At 45.9% G+C, this 12,098-nt stretch overlaps 1 long non-coding RNA gene across 1 annotated transcript; it reads left to right on the top strand.

Annotated features, from left to right (window-relative positions):
• Positions 1-5,951: 5,951 nt before the first annotated feature.
• Positions 5,952-11,759, top strand: LOC135442033 (uncharacterized). The gene is made up of 3 exons (XR_010438604.1): positions 5,952-6,157; positions 11,277-11,472; positions 11,681-11,759. It is a non-coding gene; the product is annotated as an uncharacterized LOC135442033 (long non-coding RNA).
• Positions 11,760-12,098: the final 339 nt, after the last annotated feature.

Raw genomic sequence — 12,098 nt, 5'->3', positions numbered from 1 at the left:
ACGGCACAATCGCCTTTGCGCGAAAAGCCGCTCTTCGCCTCCGGAAGCCGGAAGAGCGGCTGCTCGAAGTGAAGAATGAAGCTGCACAACACTGGGATAGTGTGCGCACTTGCAAACTGATAGAAAACAGTACCTTACCACTTTCCTACCTTTTCCAAACACATGAACATTCTGTTGGAAGTGTTTTGACAACTTTCTTTTTCATCTGCTAAAACACTCAGCAAACTTCTCTGCAACATGTAAACACATGGGAAGATGTTTTCTGTGCAGGCAGAGTTTCTTCCTTGCCAGACATAGTGGAAAAGTTTTTGCAATGATGTAGACCTCAAAAGTCCAAAAGAAGAAGGTACGGATGTCCCCGGAGCTAAGCGCCGGTCCCGGCACATTTGGCAGAAGCCGCCGCACTGAGTGCACTGTGACCGAGCACAATCGCCTTTGCGTCGAAGAAGCCCTCTTCGCTCCGGAGGCCGAGAGAGCGCTGCTTTGGGAAAAGTGAAGAATGAAGCTGACAACACATGGATAGTGTGCGCAGCTTGCAAACTGATAGAAAACAGTACCTTACCACTTTCCTACCTTTTCCAAACACATGAACATTCGATTGGAAGGTGTTTTGGACAACTTTTTTTCATCTTGCAAAACACTCAGCAAGCTCTCTGCAACATGTGAAACACCATGGAGGATGTTTTCTGTGCTGGCACAGTTTCTCCATGCCAGACATAGTGGAAAAGTTTTTTGCAATGATGTAGACCTCAAAAGTCCGAAAGAAGAAGGTACGGAGTTCCCCGGAGCTAAGCGCGGTCCCGGGCACATTTCGGCAGAAGCCGCCGCACTGGTGCACTGTGACCGGCACAATCGCCTTTGCGCGAAGAAGCCGCTTCTTGCTCCTCGGGAGCCGGAAGAGCGGCTGCTTTCGGAAGGTGAAGAATGAAGCTGAACAACACTGGGATAGTGTGCGCAGCTTGCAAACTGATAGAAAACAGTACCTTACCACTTCCTACCTTTTCCAAACACATGAACATTCTGTTGGAAGGTGTTTTGGACAACTTCTTTTTTCTTCTGCAAAACACTCAGCAGACTCTCTGCAACATGTAAACACCATGGAGATGTTTTCTGTGCAGGCAAGTTTCTCCTTGCCAGACATAGTGGAAAAGTTTTTTGCAATGATGTAGACCCAAAAGACCCGAAAAGAGAAGGTACGGATGTCCCCGGAGCTAAGCGCCGGTCCCGGGCACATTTCGCAGAAGCCGCCGCACTGGAGTGCACTGTGACGGCACAATCGCCTTTGCGCGAAGAAGCCGCCTCTTCGTCTCCGGGGCCGAGAGAGCGCTGCTTTCGGAAGGTGAAGAATGAAGCTGAACAACACTGGGATAGTGTGCGCAGCTTGCAAACTGATAGAAAACAGTACCTTACCACTTTCCTACCTTTTCCAAACACATGAACATTCGATGGAAGGTGTTTTCAGCAACTTTCTTTTTCTCGTGCTAAACACTCATGCAAACCTCTCTGCAACATGTAAAACACCATGGAGATGTTTTCTGTGCTGGCACAGTTTCTCCATTGCCAGACATAGTGGAAAAGTTTTTTGCAATGATGTAGACCCAAAAGTCCTAAAGACGAAAGTACGGATGTCCCCGGAGCTAAGCGCCGGTCCCGGGCACATTTCGTCAGAAGCCGCCGCACTGGAGTGCACTGTGACCGGCACAATCGCCTTTGCGCGAAGAAGCCGCCTCTTCGTCTCCGGGGCCGGAGAGAGCGGCTGCTTTCGGAAGGTGAAGATGAAGCTGAACAACACTGGGATAGTGTGCGCAGCTTGCAAACTGATAGAAAACAGTACCTTACCACTTTCCTACCTTTTCCAAACACATGAACATTCGATTGGAAGGTGTTTTCAGCAACTTTTTTTTCATCGTGCTAAACACTCAGCAAACTCTCTGCAACATGTAAAAGACATGGAGATGTTTTCTGTGCAGGCAGAGTTTCTCCTGCCAGACATAGTGGAAAAGTTTTTGCAATGATGTAGACCTCAAAAGTCCCGAAAGAAGAAGGTACGGATGTCCCCGGAGCTAAGCGCCGGTCCCGGGCACATTTCGCAGAAGCCGCCGCACTGGAGTGCACTGTGACCGGCACAATCGCCTTTGCGCGAAGAAGCCGCCTCTTCGTCTCCGGGGGCCGGAGAGAGCGGCTGCTTTCGGAAGGTGAAGAATGAAGCTGAACAACACTGGGATAGTGTGCGCAGCTTGCAAACTGATAGAAAACAGTACCTTACCACTTCCCTACCTTTTCCAAACACATGAACATTCAATTGGAAGGTGTTTTGGACAACTTTGTTTTTCTTCTTGCAAAACAATCTGCAGAGCTCTCTGCAACATGTGAAACACCATGGAGGATGTTTTCTGTGCTGGCACAGTTTCTCCATGCCAGACATAGTGGAAAAGTTTTTTGCCATGATGTAGACCCCAAAAGACGCTAAAGACGAAATACGGAGTTCCCCGGAGCTAAGCGCCGGTCCCGGGCACATTTCGTCAGAAGCCGCCGCACTGGAGTGCACTGTGACCGGCACAATCGCCTTTGCGCGAAGAAGCCGCTTCTTCGTCTCCGGGGCCGGAGAGAGCGGCTGCTTTCGGAAGGTGAAGAGTGAAGCTGAACAACACTGGGATAGTGTGCGCAGCTTGCAAACTGATAGAAAACAGTACCTTACCACTTTCCTACCTTTTCCAAACACATGAACATTCGATTGGAAGGTGTTTTCAGCAACTTTCTTTTTCATCGTGCTAAACACTCAGCAAACCTCTCTGCAACATGTAAAAGACGATGGGAGATGTTTTCTGTGCAGGCAGAGTTTCTCCTTGCCAGACATAGTGGAAAAGTTTTTTGCAATGATGTAGACCTCAAAAGTCCCGAAAGAAGAAGGTACGGATGTCCCCGGAGCTAAGCGCCGGTCCCGGGCACATTTCGTCAGAAGCCGCCGCACTGGAGTGCACTGTGACCGGCACAATCGCCTTTGCGCGAAGAAGCCGCCTCTTCGTCTCCGGGGGCCGGAGAGAGCGGCTGCTTTCGGAAGGTGAAGAATGAAGCTGAACAACACTGGGATAGTGTGCGCAGCTTGCAAACTGATAGAAAACAGTACCTTACCACTTTCCTACCTTTTCCAAACACATGAACATTCGATTGGAAGGTGTTTTGGACAACTTTGTTTTTCTTCTTGCAAAACACTCTGCAGAGCTCTCTGCAACATGTGAAACACCATGGAGGATGTTTTCTGTGCTGGCACAGTTTCTCCATGCCAGACATAGTGGAAAAGTTTTTTGCAATGATGTAGACCCCAAAAGACGCTAAAGACGAAATACGGAGTTCCCCGGAGCTAAGCGCCGGTCCCGGGCACATTTCGGCAGAAGCCGCCGCACTGGAGTGCACTGTGACCGGCACAATCGCCTTTGCACGAAGAAGCCGCCTCTTCGTCTCCGGGGGCCGGAGAGAGCGGCTGCTTTCGGAAGGTGAAGAGTGAAGCTGAACAACACTGGGATCGTGTGCGCAGCTTGCAAACTGATAGAAAACAGTACCTTACCACTTTCCTACCTTTTCCAAACTCATGAACATTCGCTTGGAAGGTGTTTTCAGCAACTTTCTTTTTCATCGTGCTAAACACTCAGCAAACCTCTCTGCAACATGTAAAAGACGATGGGAGATGTTTTCTGTGCAGGCAGAGTTTCTCCTTGCCAGACATAGTGGAAAAGTTTTTTGCAATGATGTAGACCTCAAAAGTCCCAAAAGAAGAAGGTACGGATGTCCCCGGAGCTAAGCGCCGGTCCCGGGCACATTTCGGCAGAAGCCGCCGCACTGGAGTGCACTGTGACCGGCACAATCGCCTTTGCTCGAAGACGTGGCTTCTTCGCCTCCGGCAGCTGGAGAGTGCGGCTACTTCGGAAAGGTGAGAATGAAGCTGCACAGCACTGGGATAGTGTGCGCAGCTTGCCAACTGATAGAAAACAGTACCTTACTACTCTCCTACCTTTTCCAAACACATGAACATTCGGTTGGAAGGTGTTTTGGACAACTTTCTTTTTCTTCCTGCAAAACACTCTGCAGACTTCTCTGCAACATGTACAACACGATGGCTGATGTTTTCAGCCCTGACCCAGATTCTCCTTGCCAGACATAGTGGAAAAAGTTTTTGCGAAGTTGGAGAGGACAAGTAACGCTAAAGTCAAAAGTATGGAGTTTTCCGTAGCTGGGACTGCATGAAGGCAAAAGACTGCCCTCTTCAAAAATGACAATTAGGAGGACTCGGAAAAGTACAAATCAGCCAGCCTCTTTTTTATCCCCACGAAGTCGATGGGGCAGCTATTCCTGAAAGCCCTGCCTGGCATATGAAGGAGGACAAAGCAATGTACTCGGCATGGATTTTCCTGGGGAATTTCATGCTGAACAACTTTTTCAACACCTCTGATGAATCAACTTGACTGGTAGATGAAGGGAATATTGTCTGCGTGGCCTTCAGGAAAGTTTTTTACATTTCTCTACTTGGCTGCAAACATACATACGGGAAGCAATAATGCAAAAGGGAGGGAACCAGTGTCTTTTAAGTGATGCTGAGTGAAAAGACAAGAGGCAGTGGGCACACACTGAAACACAGGAGATTGCCTATGAACATCACCAAATGATGTTTTACTGTGAGGGTGACTGAACCGCGGCACAGACTGCCCAGAAAGCTTCTGAAGCCTGGATCTTAGAAGACATTAAAAGTATACCCAGCTAGAATCCCGGGCAAGAGGCTCTAGGTATCCTGCTTTAACAGGGGGGTTGGGCCTGGTGAGGCCCACTGAGCCCTACCACTCTCATCCATTCTGTGTAGTGAATTCTCTTCGAGATGCATTTCAAGCACTGGCATGACAAAGTTCAGTGCAGACAGAGATCCAAATGGACATGGGATCCATGTTCCTTAAGCAGTGTTCAAGAAGAATGTAAAACTCTGGGACAAGTGTCTCTTCCCTAACTGAATCCCTTTCATGGGAAAATTCCCAGCTATAGAAAGATCTTCTGATATGCATGCTGAGGACTGACACTGGCTGAGGAAATTTCCCCTATGTGTATCTAAGACCAGTTAGGATCATCACCCAAGACTTGTCAACATAGTCACAGAATGTCTATTGTAAAGAAGTGACAACATACATCAGAAGGGCAAATATTGGTCCAAAAAATGGATTAATGAATGGGAATTATCAACTTGGGTTAAAAAGAAAAATAAAGATTTGGTCTTTATTTATCAATTTCGTTGCAATATTGATAAGGGAAGAAAAAGACCTCACCCTTGGACATTCTGAACTGGAAAAAGATTTTAAAAATTCGTTGTAGATATCTATTATTATGACCACATTATTCAAACAATATTAGTTGGTAAAATGTCCCAGATTTGTCTAGTTTAGTTTCCAGGGAAAGGGGCCGTGTTTCGTGTTTCCGGGCCTGGTGCTGGGAGTGGCCGGCTGGCTCCTGAAAATCCACGATACGCAGGATGGTTCCCAGATGAAAGGTGGCACCAGTGCCAAGTCGGGCTGGTTTGATTGTTGGAAAAGAAATGAAATTTAGCAAAATGTTTTATTATAGTTTAGTTATGAGTTTTGTGTGAATTGGTTTGTAAAAATAATTTTGTAGCCGTTGATATTATGTGATTGAGTTTTGTGTAACCCTGGCAAGTAGCTTTAGAAACCTAATAAACATTAAGCCAGGGTAGGAGAGTAAGAAGACTAACCGGTTTGGGGATAGCATACAATAGGACAGGTAGAAGATTTATGATTTTGTTCGTGAACTAGGGAATGTATTACAAGGGTCCGTAGTTTGGCGAAGGGCCACTGTTTCTTGGAGACTTTGTTATGAATTGCATGTATATAAAAGGAAAACACCCATGTGTGAATTTCGGGGTTCTGTTTTTGGGGACGCTAGTCCGCAGGCCCCCGGGCCCTTCAATAAAGCGCCGCACAAAACTTATCCGAGTTTTGTGTCCTTTATCATTCGGGCAACAGTTTTCTGGCGACCGCGGCAGGACTCCGAGGGTTGCTGGGGCGGTTCGCGTCTCGATCCACTCCAAGCCGGCGCCGAGCACTTCTCGGAGGAGTCATCGGGTCGTGCCCGACCCCCCGCGCCTGTCGGACGACTGCAGAAGGTAAGCCCGAAGGCGCTTTATATTGGAAAAAGGTGATAATTGGATTTGGTTTGGTGGTTAATGGAAAAAGCCTAGGCTCCGGCCATAAGACGTCTAGGGTACGCAGGTCCGGAATTCGCCTCCTATTGTTTTTTTTTTTCTTGGGGAAGGATGGCGAAAAGGTATATTGGTTTATTGGGATTAAAGTTGGAATAGAAAAAAAAAAAAAAAAAAAAAGAAAAAAAAAAAAGAAAAATTAAAGGCTGTAATATGATGTCTTTTAAAACTTTTAAAACTTTGGTGCAGGCCAATGGAAAAATACCTGGAAATACGCCATTAGGTTGTATATTGAAAAGGTGGAAAGGCGAAGGCTTTTCTCAAGAGTTAGATAAGAGCAAAATGATAGATTATTGTAACCGTTGGTGGCCTGAATATGAGATTGGGGAAGTGGGATGGCCAGTGAATGGTACACTGGAATTGGGGATAATGGAATCCTTGATGCACTTTTTAAGGAGGAATGAGAAATGGGATGAAATAGCATATTTAGATTTGTTTTTCGTTTTATATCGGAAAGAAGAATGGCAAAAGGAGTGTGGTATTTTGGTTTTACAGATGAATGATGAGAGCAGGTGTGTTGGATGTAGAGAAAGAAAGGAGCGTGATTTGTATCCCCCGATTGAAGAAGATTTGTCCTATTGTGTAGCACCTCCGAGGGGTCCGGTTGTTCCTAATGTACCTTTTGCTCCTCCTGCTGACATAACTATAAAAAGGGCATCTAGTGAGAGTGACAGTGATACTGAAAAGAGTGAAAGTATTAAAAGGACTCCGTTAGCAGAGCGGACTCGCCAAGGAAGGAAGGGGCAGAAGGGGCCACAGTTAATTGCGCCGTTAAGGGAAGCTGTGGGACCACAGGGAGAAAGGATACTTATAAAGGTGCCTTTCTCTCCAGGGACTTGGTAATATGGAAACAATCGGCTGGAAGTTACCGGGAGGATCCCGAAAGGGTAGCAAGGGTGGTTAAAATGGTGATAAAAACTCAGAATCCGGACTGGAATGATTTACAGGTATTATTGGATACTATAATGGATTCTACAGAAAAGGAGATGGTTATTAAAGCTATGAGAGAAAAGGCTCGTGAGGAGATTAGGTTGCGACAACTAAATGAAACAGTTGATGAATTGGTGCCAAGTGAGGAACCCAGGTGGGATCCAAACTCTACGGGAGGAATAAGGGCTGTAAAACGATATCAGGAATTGTTGGTGGAAGGAATTAGAACAGGAATACCTAAGACTATGAATTGGTCTAAGCTGTATTCGGTCAAGCAGGACAAGAATGAGTCTCCGTCTGCCTTTTTGGAACGGTTAAAAGACACGGCTCGGAAGTTTACTAATTTAGATGTAGAAGATCAATCAGGGAAACTTCAATTGGCATTATTGTTTTTAGGGCAATCACAAGAGGATATTAGGAAAAAGTTACAAAAGCTGGAAGGGGAGGATACTCGGAATTTGGATAAAATGTTGGAGGTAGCATGGAAGGTATACAACAACAGGGAAAAAGAAACTGCAAAAAGACAACAAGCTAGTATTTTGGCTGTAATGCAACAGACAGGGGCAGGAGGAAAATTCATTAGGGGACGAGGTCGGGAGGAGCTAATCGCGGACAGAGGGGGATGATGAGAGGTCGGGGAGGATTTGGGTTTGCACCTAACACGGGGAGGTTGGATCCAAACCAGTGTGCATTTTGCCGACAATTGGGGCACTGGAAAAATGAATGCCCGGTTAGAGGGGGGAATATGGGGTTAGTTGGGAATACTCATGTGGGAGGATTTACGGGAGGACCAACAGAGGCAGCTCAAGCACTAGTTTTGGGAAATTATCAGAATCAAAGCTGACTAGACAAAGACCTGAGGGTAGTTTTAGAGATAGATGGGAAGGGTCAGGAATTTATGGTAGACACTGGAGCTACATATTCTGTACTTAATAGATTATTAGGACCTTTGAGTGACACAACTGTACAGGTGGTGGGGCAACAGGGAAGCTAGAGGAACAACCATTTTTACAACCTTTAAATCTTAGGTTGGGGGGAAGGAATTGGATCATCAATTTTTGTATATGCCAAATTGCCCCACACCCCTTCTTGGCAGAGACCTATTGCCCCGACTTAATGTGAAAATAATATTTGAAGGGGGAAGGGTGAAATTGGAGATACCTGAGGAACAAATAGCAGGCATTTTTGTGATTAAGGAAGTAGATGCCTCTCCTATTCCAGAAGAAATTGAGCAGGCTGTAGTACCCTGGGTGTAGATCTCGGTGGTCGCCGGATCATCTAAAGCTGCCCAGCCAGTAAAAGTGGAACTTAAGGAAGGGGCCCGACCAGTGAGGGTAAAGCAATACCCCTTGAAGCTTGAGGCAAGGAGGGGAGTAGCCCCGTTAATTAAACAATTTTTGGTTCAAGGAATATTACAGGAATGTGAATCGGAGTATAATACTCCAATTTTTCCAGTGAAAAAGCCTAATGGTAAATATCGTTTGGTACAGGACTTGAGAGCGATTAATGAAATAGTAAAGGACATACATCCAGTTGTTGCTAATCCTTATACATTGTTAACATCTGTATCGGAGGAGTTTAAATGGTTCTCTGTGATTGATCTTAAAGATGCTTTCTTCTGCATCCCACTGGCAGTAGAGAGTAGGAAATATTTTGCCTTCGAGTGGGAGAGTCCTGATTCTGGGAGAAAGAGGCAGCTTACGTGGACCAGACTGCCACAAGGGTTTAAGCTCAGCCCCACTATTTTTGGAAATCAACTGGCCAAGGAGCTGGAGGAATGGAAGATAACCCAGGTAACAATATCTCCATCCTTGTATGTAGTCCTGCAGTACGTGGACGACATTTTTCTGGCCACTAAGGAAAGGGACATGTGTGTGGAATTAACAATTAAATTACTTAATATGCTTGGCCAAGCAGGGTATAAGGTCTCTAAGGAAAAAGCTCAATTGATCAAAAATAGTGTTATTTATCTCGGTTGTGAGATCACACAAGGGCAGAGATGTTTGGGAGTTAACCGAATAGAGGCAATATGTGCTATTCCTTTGCCTCGTAACCATCAGGAATTGAGATCTTTTCTAGGAATGGTGGGATGGTGTCAACTGTGGATCATGAACTTTGGTCTCCTAGCCAAGCCACTGTATGAGGCCTTGAAGCAGCATCGGTTGGAATGGACGACACAACAAAAGAAGGCCTTCCAGGAATTGAAGCAGGCACTAAAGGAGGCCCCAGCCCTAGGACTCCCTGACCTGACCAAGGAATTCCAGTTATATGTAAATGAGAGGCAAAAACTGGCATTGGGGGTCCTCACCCAGAAGGTGGGATCATGGAAGAGGCCAGTAGGATACTTCTCTAAACAACTGGATTTGGTAAGTTCCGGGTGGCCCTCGTGTTTACGAGCCACGGCGGCAACAATAATCCTTATTCAGGAGGCCCGGAAATTGACTTTGGGGGCAAAAATGAAAGTGTTTGTTCCCCATATGGTCATGGCTGTTTTGGAGCAAAAGGGGGGGTCACTGGCTATCATCAAGTCGAATGTTGCAATACCAGGCTATCCTGAGAGAACAGGATGATATTGAAATAAAGACTACTAACCATGTTAATCCAGCAGAGTTTTTACGCAGTGACCAGGAGGCTGGGGACTGGTGCACGATTGCGTGGAGGTAATTGAACAAGTGTATGCCAGCAGACCCGACCTAAAGGATGAACCATTGGAAGACCCTGAATGGGAACTATACACTGATGGATCCAGTTTTGTTGAGAATGGGACTCGCTATGCTGGGTATGCAGTGGTAACATCGGATCAGGTAATAGAAGCAAAGGCTTTGTTACCTGGAACTTCAGCCCAGAAGGCAGAGGTGATTGGACTCGCCAGAGCTCTGTACTTGAGCAAGGACAAAAGGGTTAATATCTGGACAGATTCTAAATATGCCTTTGGCGTGGTTCATGTGCATGGGGCGTTATGGAAAGAAAGGGGGCTTTTGAATTTACAGGGAACCAATATCAAGCACCGGGAGGAAGTGCTACAGCTACTGGATGCGGTACATAGTCCCAAAGCAGTTGCAGTAATGCATGTTAGAGGACATCAGAATGCAGAAGGAGAAGTTTACAGAGGAAATCGATTTGCTGATGTTACAGCACGACAAGTGGCACGGGAAGTATGGACTCAAATGGCATTGGTACCGGTAAGAACAAATCCGGCTACCCCATACCTGAATCAGGAGCCCAAATATTCAATAGAAGATGGAAAACTAATAAACTTGCTAGGGGCACAGAGGAATCAGCTCGGGTGGTATGTTACGCCGATGGGACAAATAGTGGTACCGACTCGCATAATGAAATTTATTTTGGAATCAGAACATAATAAATGCCATTGGGGGGCAGAAGCATTGGTAAAATTTTTAAAGAATGAGATAATCTCTAATCAGATGTTAACAATGGCAAAAAGAGTTAATGCAATGTGCCCAGTATGTTTGAAAAATAATCCAGTAGTTAGGAGACAAATACAAATGGGAAAGTTGCAAATTGGGCCACAACCAGGAGATTATTGGCAAGTTGATTTTTCTGAATTGCCTAGGGCACAGGGATACAGATACTTGTTAGTGTACGTATGTACGTTTTCAGGGTGGCCAGAAGCTTTTCCGTGTAGAACTAATCAGGCTAAGGAGGTGGTAAAAACCTTGTTAAAAGAAATAATACCAAGATTTGGAGTACCCTTAGGATTGTCGTCAGATAGGGGTCCTCATTTTATAGCCAGGGTAGTGCAGGAATTAGCACGGATGTTAGATATAACCTGGAATTTGCATACTCCCTGGAGACCTCAGTCTAGTGGGCAGGTGGAAAGAATGAATCAAACTCTGAAAGGACAAATCAAAAAGATTTGCCAGGAAGCTAAACTGCACTGGCCTCAGGCTTTGCCTTTGGCCCTACTCAGGATTCGAATTAAACCGAGGGAAAAGGCAGGCGTAAGTCCATATGAGATACTATATGGCAAACCATATCATGCAACTGTATTAAAAGGGGAGGTACATGTGAGTGGGGATCAGGCAATTGCAGAATATGTTATGTCACTTAATAAAATCTTGAATTCTTTAAGAAATACGTTACAGTGGAATAAACCGCTCACGCTGGAGAACTCTGTCCACGACATCCAGCCTGGGGACCAAGTGTACATCAAGAAGTGGATTACGGATCCGCTACGGGAATCATGGAGCGGACCCCACCAGGTGATGATGACGACCTACACGGCGGTGAAGGTCCAGGGGATGGACGCTTGGATCCATTACACCAGGGTAAAGAAGGCACCGTTCCAATGGGAAACCCAGATAGTGTCTCCAACCCGGATGATCTTCCGCGCAAAGCTGCCTTCTTAATTATATTGCTGCTAGTAATCATGAGACTGGTACCCGTTCAAGGGTCTATTTTAGTACAGGCTAAAGAAACAAAGGTTACAGCCATGGAAGGGATAGATGTTCAATTAACATGTGTTATGTTTCACAGCCAGAAAGTTGAGGCCAGTGAAGTTATTGCAATATGGCAACGGGGGGCTGAAAGAAGCCGAGGCAAGACAGAAGTCGGTTGAGATCAGGATAAACAACAAGGAAACACGGTACTGAATCTTACTAAGGTAACCACAAACGATACGGGAGAATATACATGTTTGGTTAAAATATGGGATAGTTTTGATTACAAAAGAGTGAGTATGAGTGTTTTGCCATGGACAAGGGATCATGCTGGGAGGAAGCAAAATAGGGAACTGACCTGGGACAGAGTAGAGGACGGGACGAGCTGGTGGGAGAAGGGAGGCAAAGGTTGTGGGTGGTTGAATGTCACTAATCCTAGAATAGGGAATGCATGGTGGAGGCATGACAGAATGATGTCATCCTCACAGGGACACGGTGGAAGGAGAAGACGGGAG

This window comes from Zonotrichia leucophrys, unplaced genomic scaffold (genome assembly GCF_028769735.1).
Source record: "Zonotrichia leucophrys gambelii isolate GWCS_2022_RI unplaced genomic scaffold, RI_Zleu_2.0 Scaffold_879_20347, whole genome shotgun sequence".
In the NCBI taxonomy this organism is placed as follows: Eukaryota; Metazoa; Chordata; class Aves; order Passeriformes; family Passerellidae; genus Zonotrichia; species Zonotrichia leucophrys.
Note: the sequence above shows the minus strand (reverse complement) of the source record. Positions and strands in the feature narration are given on the sequence as shown.